An 18894-nucleotide genomic window follows, 5' to 3' on the forward strand; every position below is an offset into this window, starting at 1 on the left:
GACACATTTTGGACCAGTGACTGTGGACAGAGCAGTATTTGCTACTTCCAGGCCTGTCCCCCAAAGACACAGCACACTGTTTGCTTCATGCACCTGAGCACTGATGCAGTGGGCCCAGTGCAAACTCTGTGGCCTGAGTGGATAACAGAGACACTGCAACAGAACCCTTGCTTCTGTCCTGCACCAAACAGTGTTGGAAGCCACTGAGATTTGGGATTTGCAACAGCAGCTAGCTTACCGTGTGCAACACACTGCTATGAAATGATGACCACTCAGTCTGAAATTAAGAAGGTTAATAAACTTAAAACACAAACTAAAGTTTATTACTGAGCAACTAGACCAATGTATCTAAGAAGCTGGAGCTAGAAGTTTCCTCCTTTAGAGAATAAACAACAAGATTTGAAATAAGGTCAATCCCATTTTATCAAACAAGTAAGAGCATTCACAGATCTTAATTCAAGCTTGTTCATTACTTCCAGTTTTTCTTTATTTATGAGGCAGGGAGAGAACCATCATCCAAGTGTTTGTTATAGAGAATCCAAGTGTTCAAACAGCAGGTAACGATGGGGTTAAGGGGAACATCCATAGAGAGATTCCAAGGAAAAGATAAGTGAGAAGTATTGCACTCACATAACTACGGCTACAGAAAGTGACATTTGGAGGAGAAAAATAGCAATGCTACACTTTGAGTGCTTGCGCTGTGTCAGGCATTCCTATCATGGGCGTACACATATTTATTATTCATACATGGGATAGTGCTGTGGTCACTATTTGACAGATGAAGATATGGAGGCCCAGAAAGTGAAGTACAAGGTTTAGGACTCTCTCAACATCCTATTGTAAACTTTGTTAAGGAGCAAAAATTTGACTTTTCCTGAATATGGGAGAGTTATTTCCCCTAAAATATATGTTACAGAAAAGCCCGCATTCTCCTTGAATTTTCTCTTTAAAATTCAACAGGGTCAGCAATAAAATTACTAAAATCACTAACGGAAAGTAGAAGTAGCAAACACTGGCACCTAGCTCTACCTCTGGAAGCCCAATAATGGGGGGCAGAGGGAGAAGATTCCGCAGGGGGGGCTTAGAGCCATTTCTTATCCTCCACCATCCCTTTTATTGCTGCTTTTGAAAACCACCAACATGATTTGGAGCATGCTTTAGAATCCCCCATTTTAAGACAAGAAAAACTATTAATGAAGATGTCCTGAGTTCCTGTTAAGTGTGTCATGTTTCGTTAGACATACAACAAGCTGGCATTCCTTGTGAAACAGGGTCTCCATGTCCAAGTTCCTGCAGCGCAGAATAAAACTACCAGCACCCCAACTACTCAGTTGGATCAAAGAAAAAACAAATCAATATCCTGTCTGCCTGAGCCACACAACTACTAATTGCCTGTAAGTGGACAGTATATTTCAGTAAATGAGAGGAGCTAATCGCCTGCCTTCTCTTTTCAGAAGCCTATCACCGAGCAAAAATGGGAAGGAGCCTCTCTGTTTATTAAGATGGCTTTAAGAAGAGTATAAAATGTCCATCCTGGAGGTAAAATAGACATAGAGATGAGGAAAGGAAACAGTGAGCAACAGAGACAAATATATATATATATAAATAAAAAACTGGGGAAAGATCTAGCAACACTGGAAATAACAGGAGTTGAAGATCATCAGATAACTTTCCCATGGGTCCCTGCCTTCCCCAGTAACAAAGCTAACACTAGACAGTGAGTGGTTTCTCATGTATGCTATAAACATTTTACATTTATTGTCTCATTAAGCAACTAAGTTAGATGAGTACCATTAATGTTTCTATGTTTTAGATGAGGAAACAGAAGCACAGAGTTTAAGTAGTGCTACACAGTCACACAGCTTCTAAGAGACACAATTGATATTTTTAAATGGATAAGAAAAGGTAACCCACTGAATGGGAGAGGATATGATATAGCTCATAAGGGGCTAACATTCAAAATATATTTTTTTAAAAACTCATCATCAAGTTTTTAAAAATCTGATTAAAAAATGGACAGAGGATGTGGATAGACATTTCTCCAAAGGAGACATCAGATGGCCAACAGATACATGAAAAGATGCTCAGCATCATTAATCATCAAAGAAATGCAAATTAAAACCCCAATGACATATTACCTCACCCTGTAAAAAAGGCTTTTATCAAAAAGACAACAAAGAACGAGTGTTGGGGAGGATATGGAGGAAAGGGAACCTCATGGATTGTTGCTGGGATTGTAAATTGGTGTGGCCACGATGAAGAATTAAAAGCAGAACTGCCATACAACCCAGCAATTCCACTCCTGAGTATTTATCTGGAGAACATGAAAGCACTAATTTGAAAACATATATATGCAATCACTATGTATTGCAGCATTATTTACAATAGCTCAGATATGGAAGCCACTTACATGTCCATGGCATATTACCCAGCTATAAAAAAGAATGAAATCTTGCCATTTGCAATAGCAGTGATGGCCAAAGAAAGACAAATACTGTATGATTTCACTTATATGTGGAATTTAAGGAACAAAACAAACAAATAAAGCAAAACAGAAATAGACTGATAGGTACTGAGAACAAACTGATGATTGTCTAAGTGGAAGGGAGAGGGAATGGGTGGAAAAGGTGAATGGGACTAAAAAATACAAACTTCTAGTTATAAAATACTGCATAGGGATGTAATACACAGCACAGGGAATGTAGACAAGAATAGTAGAATAACTTTTTACAAAGACAGATGGGTACTAGACTTATTGTGGTGATTGATCACTTTGTAACATATATGAATTGCTATGCTGTATTACTGAAACTAATATAATATTGTATGTAAACTATAAACAAAAAAATAAGATTTAAAAAATACATATGAGTTCAAACACTGGACCACCTCTAAGCAACCATCCTCTAGTCGGTTCTGGCTCTTTTTCGTAAATTGAAGTCTTCACATCTAATGGCCTTAGTGAATGCTGATGGCAAGGAACCCAGGTAAGCCTTTCCTGATGATTCTGCAGGTGCTGACCTTGAGCATGTTCTCTGGAGTGAATCCCCCTGAACAGATCAGCAGAGAATTATAGCAACAGTGGAGTGAGCTGGAGAGGCTGCCGGAAATTCTACCAGATGGCATAATATTCTTCAAACAGTGTTGATGGATCTCTTGTGATCATACACAGAGACAACATATGAATGAGAGAGAAATTGAGGATGTCTATGTGAGTGTGAGAGACAAGAGAAGGAACAGGGATGAGAAAGGGGTGGGGGGAGGGAAAGCATTACTGATGAGTTTGTAGTAGCTTCTAGAAGATTATGAGCTATATTGCAAACAGGTATATTATTATATGAATTGTATATGATTTTTACAGAATAATAACATGACAAGAGACCAAAGGTAATAGCCACTCTAACTGCTGCAGTCCTAAATGTAAAGTTAGGCAAGATTTTTAAGTTATCCAGCTGGTTTAATGTCAGGGCCAAGAAGAAAAATCAGTTTTCCTAAGTCAGCATTTATTGCTCTTTTCATAATCCTGTGCTACAGTGTCTAATAAACAATGTCAAGTTTTTTATTGTCAACATCTAAATTTAATATGAGCAATAGGCGGCAAAGGCTTCTATAGCTTCTGCATTACTTTTCCTCCATCTGTGTGAAGCTGCTAATTACCTGCTGTCAGTGAAAACAACCCTTGTAGGCAGCTGGAAAAATGAATTGGAAATTCGGGTTTGAAGTCAAGTAAAAAACACAGGTGCTGCTTTGTTCAGTTAAAGCCTAACAAGAAACTTAGTGGGATGAGAGGATAGGAGGTGGGAAAAGGAAAAGGAGAGATGACCTCATCATCATCCTCAGCTGAAATTGTCCGAAAAAGGATAAAAGTTAGAAAACAGCTTTCTAAGCACTTCCTAAAAGGGAATTTGGAGAGGTCTGGATTTGCAGGACTAAACAGTGTCCACAAAACAATTGACATTTTAGAAAAATAATTTGTGAAAAGAGTTTTCATCCTCCCCTTCAAAAAGTGCAAATAGAAAAAGATTACCGTATTTTCCGGCGTATAAGACGACTTTTGAAACCAAAAAAAGTCAACCGAAAATCGGGGACAAAAGACCAAAATTGCACAAAATTACCTGCAGATCTTGACGGCAAAGTAAGTCTTTTCTTTGAAGTGGGGGTTAGTTTTATACAGCGAATATAGTCCTAAACCTATGTTTTAACTGTAAAATGTGTTGATGGAAGTAGGCAAGATATTATAAAGTTAAAGGATGTTTTTGTTTTGTCTTTTTTGGAGGGGAGCAGGGGAATCAATTGTATGTAATGTTAAAAGGTTAGTATTTGTGCTCTGTAGAACAATAGACTGTAATAGGCACTTCGGCTCTGCTACTGTCGTTAGGACTAAAAACAAATTTTGGATTGTTTTTCATAATGATAATTTACTTTTCAGAAGTCTTATAAACAGTAGGCAATGTTCCCAAATTAAAATACATTGTAGACTATTGACTCTTCACTTGAACACTTTTTTTTATTCCAGTTTGGAATTCTATTTAACACAGAAAAACAGCAGCCTTTATTTTAATTACTTATTTTGCATACTCCAAGGCAAGGAATTCTCAGGCTCTGAAGAATGTATTGCAAAGCCATGGAGAGGAAGATTACTTGAAACCTCAGGAAGCTCTTTGTCCCCCCTTCTCATCTCCATCATTTTTAAATCCAGGTACATTTGTAGTAGGAATTTGTTAGGTGAAACCCTGCAGCAATATTTCTCTTCATTTCCATGACAACAGCTCCCTATCAACTTCTGAAGGAACTTGCCTGTATTGTAAACAAACCTCTCTTGGCAATTGGCCTGTTTTTTTTCTCTATCTCATCTTCCATCTGTTCAAAGGCTTTGCTTCAAAAAGAAGTAGGTTGCAGGTGTGTACTTTTTCTTTCCTCACCCCCCTCCCCTTTTGTTTCTGAAAGAGGTCGATCTTGGAGATTAAAACTCTCTCAGCTTGTGACTTTAACAACCTCACAGAGCAAGGCTGAGTACCTGTGTGTACCTGTGTTTACCTGTGAACCAATATTCGGAGCCTATCAACATATAGCTCGGTTCCATTTCAGCACAAGTCCCTCGGAAATAGGAAGCTGACTAATACAGTTTTGAAAAAGAAAGAAGGAAACTATTTAGGGCCAGCCTAAAATGAATCAGAAATAAGATTGTTGTGTGTTCTTTTTTTTTTTTTTTTTTTTTTCAGGATCTTTCATTAAAGACTAAAGTGCCTATTATAGAAATTGTTTTATGACAGAATTAGAACCTTACCAATAATCGAGGTGAGAAAACTTTATTTTCTTTTGCAAAAAGAAAATGTCTCTTATATGTTTAACTAGAGGTTTCATGACCTCAAAAAGGCATAAAATTCTAATCCTCAGGACTTGAAATATAGGTGAGTAATTTGTCCAATATAACAAATTTGACATTTTTATAAGTTCGTTTACTGACACTCTTAAGTCTTTTTTTAATTCAATGTCCCAGCTATTGGGTCATGTGACTACAAGAGTAAACACAATTGTCTGGCATTATGCCAGATATCAGGATTGGAAAAAAGAGTCAAGCCAGAGAAAAAAGATACATTTCCTTCACTGAAACACCAAATTTGAAGAGAGATAACTGGATAGAGAGTATCTTGGCTAAAGTTTTAGAGAGGTTTGGGGCATACGAATCATAGCCTCCATTGAAAATGTTGCTTTATTTACTTGTTTTGTTTGTTTTTAATTTTCCTTAAGGCTCCTGAGGAGACATCACTTCACTGAGGATATCAGCAGAAGGATGTTTGATATCTAAAAAAACAAAAACAAACAGATTTGGTAAGTCAAAGGGTCTTCTCGTAGATAAAAGTATTTTCATGTCCTTATCTCATTTTGCCATATGATATAATTTGCATGTATGTTTATTTATCATTCAACAAATAGTTATTGAGTACTTACCATGAGCCAGGTGCTGTGCTCACAGCTGGGAATGCAGTGGGATCATTTCTGTCCTCCTGCAGGTTCCTGGGGGAAAGCAGATACAGGCTTTAATCGAGTAATCACACAAACAGATGTAAAATATTATGATATGAGAACTTTTAATCAAGGAATTTGATATTTAGTTTTTAAGGAAGACCTTGCAGAGGAAGAGAGATTCAAGCTAAAATCTGAAGAAATCAGAAGTGAAGAGGACAAATAGTCCAACATAATATATTTTTTGTCTGTTCCTGTTATTGTTGTAATTAACTAGTTACTAATATTAATAATAGAAAGAGAGGAAGAGGGAGGGCAGACATTACAAGCATGGTCATCTGGGCAGCTTCACTAAGAAGCTACAGCATCATGCTCAACCACCTGTCGATTCCTGGCAGATCCCTGGGGGAAGGGGTCCAACAAAAGGGGGGATGACACATGCTCAGTGAAGTCGGGGTGCCATAGAAAAGGTGCTTGGCTGTCAGTCTAGCCTGGGAAAAGCTTAATTGGCTAGAAGGGTGGGGCCACTGGAAACTCACAATTCTTGGAAGGGAAAAGTCCCCAGACAAAGAATTTCCTCGCTCTTGCTTGTTTCCTCTCGCTTTCTGCCCCCTGGCTTTCACCCATGCATGGACCTGTTTTCTCCCATAGCCATGTGGCCTTAAGTAGCTGCACAGCCCATGGCCATGCCCCACATGCAATGGACGGTAGCTGGGAGCACAAACTAACCTAGCTAGGTGCTGGACTGGACTGTCTTTTAATATGGGACAGAAATTCTGAACACTGACTTTAATCCTAAACCCTGCTGAGACACAGTTGGACTTTTTCCATGGTGAGACATACAGAAATGGGACCTTTATTTACATCATCAATAAAGCTCTGCACAAAGCCCCATCCTCCCATGGGGGCCTCAGAAAACCCCTTTCCTTCCAGCACCTCAAGAACTCCACTTCCACAGAGAGCACTCCTGCTTACTGGAGTTTAGTTCTATAAGAGCAAACTAAACTGTCTAGTTTGCCACATTATCCTTAGGGCCTAAAACTGTGCCTGGCACAAAGTTTAATTCTCAACAAATATTAATTAAATAAATGAACTAAACTGAGTTGAACTAAATAAAGAGTAAAAGGAAGACCAATTCTGACAGACTTTTGCAAAGATTCTTTCGCTGGAGAAATCATAGAATATGAAAAAGGCCATAAAACTCAGAAAACTGACTATCGGTTTGGAGGCCTCCTGGTATATTAGAGAGATCCTTTGAATCCCTCCGTGATGAGGCAGTGGGAACCACTGACTTCCTTCCTTCCTTCTCTCCTTTAGTTTTTAGTGAGCAGCCAAGGTCCTAGGACTTACCTGAACTGTAATGCTTTCAAAGAAACAACTCATGTGTAAACCATACTCCCTTCTCAATGTAGACTTAGGACATCACCTAGGGAAATTGTGACCAGTTATTATTTTCATATTAAAATAAAAGCTGGTCTAGCATACTCAGGACAGTGCGGGGACAAATATATAAAGATAAAAATCTCTCTTCCTCCTCCTCCTATTCTTCTTGTCCTTCTCTTTCTGTTTCCCTCTCTCTTGAGCCCTTTCCCTCTCTCTCCCTCTCTCCTTCTTCTCTCTCTCCCTTCTTCAATGACTATGAAGAGCATGCTTTACTCTGAAAAATCTTAGGTACACATGTATAAATGCTAAGAAGAAGGTAGAAAGCAGAATATGTATTGGCCTTGAGTTGAGCCATTCAACATGCATCGGGTATTCCCTGTGTGCCCAGGCCTATTCTGGTCCCAACTTTGGGGAAGGACTCTCTGCATCCTGAGCAAGCATCTGCTTAATTGGAGAAACTGAAACAATATCCCCAAAAGAAGTTACCAACAGATTTCCATCATGTGAATAAATTCTGTGTGGCGTTGTATATGAGTGCCCAGTGCATGAGTTAAATCAAGGAGGCTTCCTGGGATATTTAAGTTTGATTTTGAAAGAGGAGTACTGTGATCATTGGAAAAGAGCAGAGAGGTAAAATAGAGAAATAATTTTCTTTGCATAATGTAAATGTTTCAACACCTAGGGCCATTTGGGAGAAAAACCAATCACCTCCAAAGCAGAATCCTAAAATATTACCATAACTCAGTGGAAATGACAGAAAACAAGTACATATTCAGCCAAAAGAATGATTTCCCTTATTCTCTTAAAAATTATATTTATTTTATTTTAAATTTACTTTATTGTTGAAAGTATTACAGATGCCCCCTCTTCTCCTTGACTTCCTTATTCCTTTTTAAGGTCAAACAAGAGCCTGGTACACCAAAAATATGGAAACACTTTCATTCAAAGTGTTTAGTTCAACTCCTTTATTGTCTTCTTGGGTTCAATAAGAGAAGACCACCTTGTTTATGAACCACACAGCAGCATATCTCTTCAAAACTAAAACTATCTCAACCTAAACTACACATTATTAATTTTGGTAGACCTTTACGTCATCCTTCCTCTGCTGTAAGAAAGAATGTAGTATTGTTTCTTCTAGCACACACACCTTAGCAATTTAAAACATATCCCATGGGACTAAAAATGTAGATGATGTTCCATGTGTAAGGCATTTCCTACCCGAAGGCACAAAAATAAATTCATACTGGCTGTGAGTTTGTGCTGTGAGTGTTTTCACCTCGTTTTGGATCAACACCTGCTCGTCTGGTCTTGTGTCTCTTTCACTCTCTCAGATACTGTTTCACTGCTTAGAGGCCTTTGAAAGGCAACAGATAACAAACACTCTTTGGTCCCTTGCATTTCAATAGAATAACCTGAAACTTCTTATCATGAAGGCCCAGCCAGACCATGATATGAGGGAGCGGTTGGAGGGGGTTCCCAGGTCCTAGTTCCATGTATAATTTGATTTCTTTTAAACAAATAATGGGTTAAGTTGAACTCACACTCATGCCAAAAACAACTTTTTACAGCAACACCAATCACCTGCCTAGGTCCTCCCATTTTCCTCATTTTAAAACTTAGCTCTCTGTTTACATCACATCTTACGCCTGCACATGAGTGACACAAACAGAAGAGGACTGGCTAGACATCAAGGCATCAAGGGCCCGGTTTCAGTGGGAGACAACAGTGAGGTTATATAAATGCACATTGACAGAGCTGCTGATGAAGAGACCTTACACAGCCCTGAATTGACTGGTCCAATAGCCAACTCAGGCCAGAGAGGACATGACATTAGCTCACCGTGTGCACTCAGAACATGTTAAGACATTTGTAAAGCCATTTTAGAATTAAATCACTAGTCCAGATAAAAGAGCTTTGATTTTTAAATATTAATGAACGTGTGTGTGTGTGTATGTGTGTGTGTGTTTAAATGATTCCTAAGAACAGAATATTTACTTAGTATGATTTGCAAGAAACTAGTGCTTGGAAAACTAGCTGTGTTGAGAACTGTGACTTACAAAGCACACAGGAATCATTCACAATGCATCATAGTCCAGGAACTGTAGACACTCATTCTAGATTGAATGAATGAATGAATGAACAAACATTATCTTCCATCCTATTCAAGCAGAGTAACTCAACAGCACAATTCTGAGATTGGCTAGTATGAATGAAGAAATAAATGCTAACCTGTAGTTTTCTCCCTTCTGAGCACACATGCAATTTGTCATGGTCAATTATATTTCTGGTACAGCGGGCCAATGCCTCTCTGACTGGCCAGTGGAAAGCCAATTAACTTCTCTTCAATTCTATTTCTATTTTTGCAGCTTGGAAATGAAAATACAAACTGATCATCTCCATCAGAATCACTGTGGAGCCAAAGGGAATATTGCCAGACAGAACAGTATAAGCCAATAAAATTGGATTATCAGGTAAATCCTTAGAGTCAGAAAGGGGATTGGTGGTTGCCAGGGGCTGGGGCAGGGGGTGGGGAGGGATGATTGAGGAATGACTGCCTAATGGGCAAAGAGTTCCTTTTGGGGTGATCAAATGCTTTGGAACTACAAAGAACTAATGGTTGCATAATATTGTAAAGGTACTAAATGCCACTGAATTGCACACATTAAAATGGCTAATTTTATATTGTGAATTTCAACTCAATAAAATAATTGTATTATAACATTTACAGTTATAAAGCATGTTTTTCTAAGTCTATGAAAAGAATGGTGTGGTGAATGCTGTCTATTTATGTGTTTCAAAAGGATAGCAATTGTTCCATAGTTTTTTAATAAATGTCTAGTGAGTTTATAAAGACCAAGAATGGATACCAATGATGAATGTGGTGATATCCTGATAGAATTACACTGATCTGAGTCAGAACCTGAAACCAGGACACATTTTGTGACTTGGTAAGACAGAATATTTCCTGCTAAGCAAGAAATCATTTACCTCCTTGAATATTAAAAAACGACAACAACCCTATGTAATTGCCATTGTATAAAACCATTAATGAGCAATATTAATTATGGATTGTGATCTATTTACACATATTCTCTGAAAGTAAAATTTCTTTAAAATAAGTTCTGTTGTCACAAGTATATTTAAATTTCACAAATCTTGCTCTTCAATAAATCAACCAGTATTTAGTGAGTTCTATTATGCATAGTGTGTGTCCAGCACTACTGTTAGACTCTAAGGGTCAAAGAAAATGACAAAATAGGTTTTTCTCTCTACTATTGTTATTTACAAAGTTGGGTTTTATTAAACAGATAGTATAAAAATTTAAGCAAACAAATGCAACATAATCCTGCACTTATATATATATACTTTGGCATATATTGATAGTACTCTTATAGTTGACCGGAGAAGCAAGCAGAATAAAGCTTGCCATACTATAGGGTTAAAAAGCTGCAAGAGCACACAGTAAATAGTTCAGCCAGGACTCGAATCCAAGCCTCATACACCTAGGCTGGCACTCATTTCATAATATATAAACTAGAGGTCAGCCCTGGCCGGTTTGGCTCAGTGGATAGAGCATCGGCCTGCGGATTGAAGGGTCCCAGGTTCGATTCTGGTCAAGTCAGCTGAAAAATGTTTCACTCTCATTGATGTTTCTAACTCTCTATTCCTCTCCCTTCCTCTCTGTAAAAAAATCAATAAAAAAATATTTTAAACTAGGGGTCAGAAGGTCTGACTTTTAATTGTGGTTCTACCATTACTTGCTAGGTGGCATTAAGCAAGGCCCTCAGCATCTTGGATTTCAATATTCTCCTCTCAAATGAGATGGTTGGGGAACATTTTGTTAAATGTGCTCTTTTTGCAGCCTGCATATTCTGTTAGCAAGTGCAAAAATTCACATGCAATAGTTAACTATCCTTTCCTCTCTTTTTTTTAACGCAGGGGCACCTTTTATCCTATATAATAAAGAGCTAATATGCTAATTAGATTGAACAGCAGAACGACCATCTGGACTATCTTCTGGACAAAGCCAGGGCTGTGAGGGCCAACTGAGGCAATCAGAGCTGTGAGGGACGAGTCCCTTGCATGAATTTCATGCATTGGGCCTCTAGTCTTAATATAACTTTGTTTTCAGATGCAGTAACCCACACTTTTTAAATGCTCACTTATGTATAGCTTGTGTTTGTGAAGCCACTTTAATTAAAGTAGCCTGACAAAGAATTTATTCCAATTCCTTAGCCTCTCAAGGCCACACTGCTCCTATCTGTAGATAGCATTATTATTATTATTATTATTTTTTGTCTGCTATATCCTTTACTGTATATAACGCTTTGGTCTGTGCAAAGTGCTTTTCCATCTCTTGTCTCACTTGGCATCAGTGGTACCAGGCAAAGGCACAGACTAAAACACACTATCTCTCCCTAACTAACACGGCCCTACACCCAGTCCTGTTGTTAGCCTACAAGGATGTGACAGAGATAAGACAGGGTAGGAAACTTGACCCAGTGACAACCAATCAGAAGAGCTTTTGTCTGAGGATCTGACTAGGAGTGATTCATCAGCCACCAATCCCAGAGGCTTTCAATAAAAGAACAAAAGTCCACTATTGCCCCAAAGGCTGTGCTTGACTTTACTCCCTTGTGGGGGGGGGGGGGGGGGGGAAAGTAAGGTTAACTGTCAAGAGCAACTTCAGAATTCCCACAAAACAAAACTCAAGGGAGAAGAGTCCAAAAGGACAAGCTAAGTATATTCCTTCTATGTTGCTACAGTTTGAGAAAGAGCATAGTCAAGTGATTGCATAATGCAGGATAAGATGTTCCTAATGAATACCCCAATAAGCTGATTTTCTTAAATATCCACAAAATCATTGTAAAAATATAAATTGCTGAATGGCTTCAACTTCCATTTGCAGATGGAGGTTTGCCTATGTGTCACTTCTTATCACTACACATGAGCATACAAATTTTTTTAATTTGCCGAATCCAAAGTACATTTAAAATATAAAATCAGGCAAATGCTTCTCTTCCCTTATTTAAACTCTATTTAAATTATTACCATGGCATATAGTGTTATTATGCTCATAAGTTTTAGAATCCAGAAAAACTCCATCCATAATTTGCATCAGGGGACACCAAGAACCCAGAAACTATGGCCAAGTGATGTGGGCAGGCAGGTGTTCCAGAAAAAAGTACATGGTGGGGAAATTATATAACACACCCTTATTTATAAGGGACTTCCCAAGTTAGAAGGGAGAATGCTAAACAAGGGAAAGAAGGAAACAAAGCAAAAAGAAAACCAACTATTTTAAAAAAAAGTCTTCTACAATATGTTAACACTGTATTTGGAGTCTGCTTTTGCTACTTGCCAACCTTGTATTATTTCATTATTTTATCATTAGATGCACAATGATGTAGTCAAAAAAGTTCTGAAAAGGTGATCAGACGATAGAGCCCAAGTTTTTACATTATTATTTAGATACCCCTCAACCCAGTTATTTTTCATTTATTATACAATTCATTGTTCAATGATTACTTATTACATGTGTAATATTTTCCAAATGCTGTGATGGGTGCTGGCTCTGAATGCCTGCCATGTGGAAGACTTCTTTCAACAAAGACGGTACAGGCAACTGCTTACATATAGATTTCAGTGATTTGTACTCCATGACCCTTGTTATCTTGACCATATCTGTTTGGATCAGAAATTGGCAGCTGACTGAAGCAAGGCCACTTACTGGCCTTCCAGAAGCTTGCAAAATAGCTTGTAAGAAATTCTCCAGTCCTGGCTGGTTTGGCTCAGTGGATAGAGCATTGGCCTATGGATTTAAGGGTCCTGGGTTCAATTCAGGTCAAGAAAACATGCCCGGGTTGCAGGCTCAATCCCCAGTAGGAGGTGTGCAGGAGGCAGCCGATCAATGATTCTCTCATCGTTGATGTTTTTCCTTCTCTCTTCCTCTCTAAAATCAATAAAAAATATTTTTTTTAAACTGCCCCAAATGCTTCTCTATACTAGATAATAACCAATTGAACCATTCAAAGAATCTCTAAGGTGTTTAAATGCCAAATATACAGAGAGAAGAGCAGATAGTAGAGTTTAGTAGATATAAGATCAAGAGATAGAACCATATGTTCAAGCCATGAGGCAGTAGAAGCCATACCTAAATATACACAGTGAGTGAAGGAGAGACTGCAGAATCAGTAGCAAAGGAAGTAGGGATCTTTTCCAAGAAGAGAAGATTCATCAATATAATCAATAAGTGTTTATTGTGCACTTCCTATATATGAAAATACAAATGATAGTAAAGCAGAATTCCTGTCCTAATGGAGTCTACTGTAAGAGCCAGATGTTAATCAAATAATCATACTAACTGTGATAAGTGCTTGGAAGGTAAAATCACAGGGAGCTACAAGATGCAATGGGGAGGGAAAGATGATTTGGTACGTAGGAGGGGTGCTCAGTGAAGACAGCCTGGGGAAAGGATATCTAAAAAAAAAAAAAAAATGAATAGAAATTAAATGGGCAAAAGGAATGTGGGAAGAATCATGGAGACATCGTCAGAGTAAGGGGCAGAGAAGAGCAGGGTTAATCTAGAGTTAGAGTGAGGCCAGATCATATCAGGCCTTGTAGGCCCTTTTAATGATGTGGGTCTTAATCCCGAGAGTTGCAGGAAGCCAGCAAAGGATTCCAAAAGGGAGAGACAGGTGGAGATGTGCATTTAAACTGACAGTTGTGGGAATTAATGAAGGGCTTAGAGTGGAAGGATAAGTTCAGAAGATCTGCAGGAGTCAGGGGAGAGATGGTAACAGCCTGGACCAGGAGACTGGACAGTATCCTGAACTTGCAGTGCTTCAGGGTGGAAAACACATTTAATTTATCTCTGCATCCCTAAGGGATGGCACCATTCTGGCACCTCAGTAAATACTCAGAAAATGGTTGTTGAATGAATGGAGATCGATTCTCCAAAGTCACTGGTCAGTAATAATTAAACTTTCCTCTTTCACAATAAAACTACCCTAAATGACAGATGTCTAATGATGGAGTTATATGTACTATGTGTTACTCAGAAGAGATATTTGAGGGTAATAGAAACGTTAAGCACCCTAAAATGACCCTATTAAATGTACCTATGCCCAAGATGCAGACTAGAATAGAAGTTAAGATCATAGATTCTGGAGTCAAAGTGCCCAAATTCATCTCCCAATTCATCCATTTCTCATTGTGTTAAAGCAGATTCTCTTTCTCCATTTGTATATAGGAAATATTAATAATATTAACACTCATACTCAAGAATTCTTGTGACCATCAAATATGCTAATAATTTATCATGAGGCTTGACAAATAGAAAGCACTCTATAAGAATTCATTATTATTATTACTATTAATTAAACTCACCTGAGCTTCTCAGAAAAAAAGTACTACCCTTTATTGGAAGATAGGGCCTACAATAAATGAACGTCTGCTGTTGACTTTACATGCTAATCCATCATCCTAAATTTGAAGATTCCATTTCAGCATGTTTGTTTCAGAGACATCTTCCTTCCCCCTCCTCCCCACCAGGTCTCCTAAAATATTTTGTATCCTGAAAGAAAACATTCTTCTCACTCTATAATTATCGGCCTTTCCATCACCTTCCTCTTTTCCTGTTCCAAAATAAATTATTCAATCTGCTTACTTCCCCCTCACCCCCAAATCCTGCCATTTCAAAGTTAATTGCTTCTCTTTCCATTACACACCTGCCTTGCTTTAGTTTGTCTATTAACTTCACTTTCTTGTAAGTAGATTTTATCTATTCCACTTGCCTCCTTTCCCTTATTAATGAACTTCCTAGCCCTGGCACCAGTTGAGAGTTATCCTTCTTCCATCCAGGCTTCTTAAACCAGTCTCCAAATTCTTTGCTGCTTAGGTGATCACTTTTGGCATCTTCCCCGCTAATTCACCTTTGTTAAGCAACTCTTGCCTCTGAAAACATCCCTTTCTTACAGAATGCAGGAGGCAATTATTGCTCCAAACAAATTTTAACTGATCTTTCTTTTGAATCAGTTTTATTTTCTCCTCCCTTTGAATGGCTAGTAATATGCATCTTCCCAGCTAGAATTGCATATTGTCTCTATCTCTGGCAGGTAAAGGGAGTGAGAGAATAGCCACACCTCTAGGCACTCTTCCAAAAGGAATCAAATGAAAGTCCACCCAGCTCTATCCCTCTCGGTACCACTGAGCATAGGCCAATTTCCTTCAGGAAGATTAATTCTGCCTTTTCCAATTTTTATGCTCCACCAGCATTCCTCGCCTTCCATAATTTACTACTGTGTAAGCTGATTGTTCTCCTTATTTGTATTGTTAGCACTGATTCTATCTACTTACTCTGGACCTCGCTTCATGGCTCATTGAAAACTATTCACTCACTACCCACCCTCTCACCACTCCCCCATCTCTTGGATTTCTTTGCACAATTCTTAAACAAGATCTTTGGGGATTTTGTTTGTTCTGAGTGTGTTTTTCTGTGGGAACCCCTTGTTTTGTTTTATTTTTAACTCTTATCTGTACTTCTCTAGGGGAGGTTACTGTGGAGGGCAGCATTTCCAGGGCTCTGTGTTTTGTTTGGCTGCATTTCTGCCTTCACTCCTAAGGGATCGGCTCAGTCACTCAATTTAGCATCATATCCGTCTCCTTATTCACAGCTGATTCAGTAGAGAAGAAGGGCTACTGGGTTGAGAATTAAAGAATTTTAGGACAGAGACAATCTTAATCTGGCCCAATCTCCTCTCTAACAATGATGTCTTTTTTACTGCATTTGAATATTTCAAGTGACAAGAAGCTCACTACTCGATAGGTAACCCCTTATTACTTTTAGACATTTCTGTGTTGAACAAAGTACTTTTAAATCATTAAATGCAATCCACCTTACTGTGATTTTGACACATATGTACTACTTTTGTTCTTTGAGGTTCAATACAATACATTTACCCACTGTTTCCCATTAAGTTTTTCAAGTATTCAATAGGTCTCCTAAATTCTCGACTTCTGCTATTTTCCAGGTCGGTTATCCCAAACTTCTTCAACCATTAATCAAGTTTCTTGACTTCCATTTCCCTTATACTCTCCTGTAGAGTTCTTACATGCCAATGCCTTTTCTAATCCCTTCTGACCTGAAATCAAGTTTAGTGCTCCCCAAGGATCTGACCAGCTTGGAGCACAGTGCAAAGATGACCATTTTGTTATATTAATTAATCTAACATGGCATTAGCTTTTGAACACCCTTATGTTATAGTGACTCATAAAGTGTTTTATTCCTAATTTTTATATGAATTATCCCTGAATCCAATGTTCTTACTCTAGAATGGCACAGCTAATTTTTGGAACCTCAGTGTAAGGCTTTGCTTTTAGGATTTTAAACTACATTTTGTGAATTTGGGGTCAGCTTTTTAACTTTCTTATTTCTTTTTAAATTTCAGCTCTAGTATTCAATATTCTGCCTTCACTTTATTTCAGCTATAAGTTTGGTTATACTGTATAATAATGAAAATCACTGCTCCTGTATTATAATGAAAATCACTAGCAAAATGTCCACAGAGTTGGAGTCAAGAATACAGACCAGAGAGCCCCACTTGCAGTTGATATCAATGAAACAAGCAACTCTCTTTAGGCCCACCACTATTCAGGAGCTACATGGAATACATACTACTGCCCATATTTCTTCAAGTGATTCCATCCACATTATGATGATGAGGGCAGCTAGGTGTTTTTTCTAAGAGGTTCATATGCATTAATTCATTTAGACTTTGTAATAACTATGAAGTAAGTCATGTAGTGATTAAGATGCTTGGTCAGACAGTGGTAACATGGGGATTTCAACATAGCTCTTTTTCAAAGACTCTAGAGCCTGCACTCCTAAGCCTTCATTGAGATTGTCAAATGACATTCAGGAATACACAATTTTTGTGCATCTCCTGATCAACCAACCTAGTGCTTTCCAAAATAAGAAATGCAGCTGGTGTAGTGTAGATTGTAAGTGAAAGTGTGTGTAGCTTTTAGTGATCACAGCTTCTAAGTCCTCACAAACCATGTCCTCAGTAATCCAGAGTTATCATTTTACCAGGAGTAGAACCCAAGTTCATATTATAACCTCAGGATATATATATGTTTCGTGCAGTCCAGCTATCTTCACCATGATTGACCATGATTCAGACACCATATTTTCTTGGATACCCTCAGAAATAATAGATAAATTTGAATACTTAACCTATTACTCTTATAACCAGCCCATCTTTCCTGAGCTTTAGTTCTCTCTTAACTTTGACAGCTGTGATCATCAGCTGAAAATATACCCAAGTTGTTTTTTGTTTTATTGGTTTTTGGTTTTGGGTTGTTTTTCTTACAAAAAAAATAGAAGTTGAATATTTCTAGTCTCCTGCTTTTATCTAAAACTTATAACATCTGTTTTCTCATAGAGCCTTTCTCTATTTTCCTGGGGGTTACAGTGAAGAACACCAGTGTCACAGGATATTAACCTTTTTGCTCAAAAATGTGGCTCAAGGGAAGATTGTATCAAGACATGTAGCATGCTAAGATGTTTCAGGAACAGAATATAGTTGTACCCAAATATCTGCTTTCACAAGCCCTATGAGGAAAAACAATGATGTGTGTAGCCCAGCTGCACTGACACAGTTCACACCAAACAGGCTGACTAGAGTGGGTGTGGCCAGAGCAATTAGAACCAATGGACAGTGATACAGAGCCCCAGGGAGTCAGGGAAGTTGAGGGTTCATAGTCACTGGCAAAGGAAACAACGGAACTAAAGAAAGGAGGACATATGAGAAGATAAGGACCAAAGAAAAGAGAAGAATTGGGGAGAAAGGGATCTCTGTGGGCTGGGGTAATTAGCATGGGTCATGGATATCTTTTAACGGTCAGCTAGCTTACCTTTCCAGCTTCAGCATCTCACATTTTCCTCCCATGACCCAAGTGAACACCATACCCAAATGTTGCCCTCAGCTGAGCATCCTGGGCAGCAGCACATCATGATGGCATCATGACCCCTTGCCCTTGTTCACAATGAAAAAAGATTAAACAAGTAGAGTGCTTGGTGCTGTGCCTAGAATATAGTATTTGCATGGCCTTTAGTATTAGTTGTTCTTTGTGGTTCAGTGACACTCAACAGAAAGAAAAACTCACTTTTGAGACTCAGACCAGCTTTCAGAGTCTGAAATGTGGTTCAAGGGAAGATTGTATCAAATAGCTGGGATGTAAAAATCCAAGATTGACCTTGGAATGACCCTAAGCAGTGGTCTGAGTACACAGACAAAGCTGAATTACACAGCCTGGCTAAAACTCTTTGACGTAATTTCATGTTACTATGTATATTCTCTATGAACCATTAGCTATAAACATAAATTCATTTTAAAAACCATACATTTGATCCAGAATAGGTGCAAAGACACCTTCCATTACCATGCTCCCCAACACATTTCCAGAGAAAATTTATAAAAACATATATATGTTTTTTTTATTTTATTTTTTAATCAAAATCTTTTGGGAAAAGAACTGGAG

Source organism: Pipistrellus hanaki (assembly GCF_964339955.1).
Source record: "Pipistrellus hanaki genome assembly, chromosome: 3".
Taxonomy (NCBI): domain Eukaryota; kingdom Metazoa; phylum Chordata; class Mammalia; order Chiroptera; family Vespertilionidae; genus Pipistrellus; species Pipistrellus hanaki.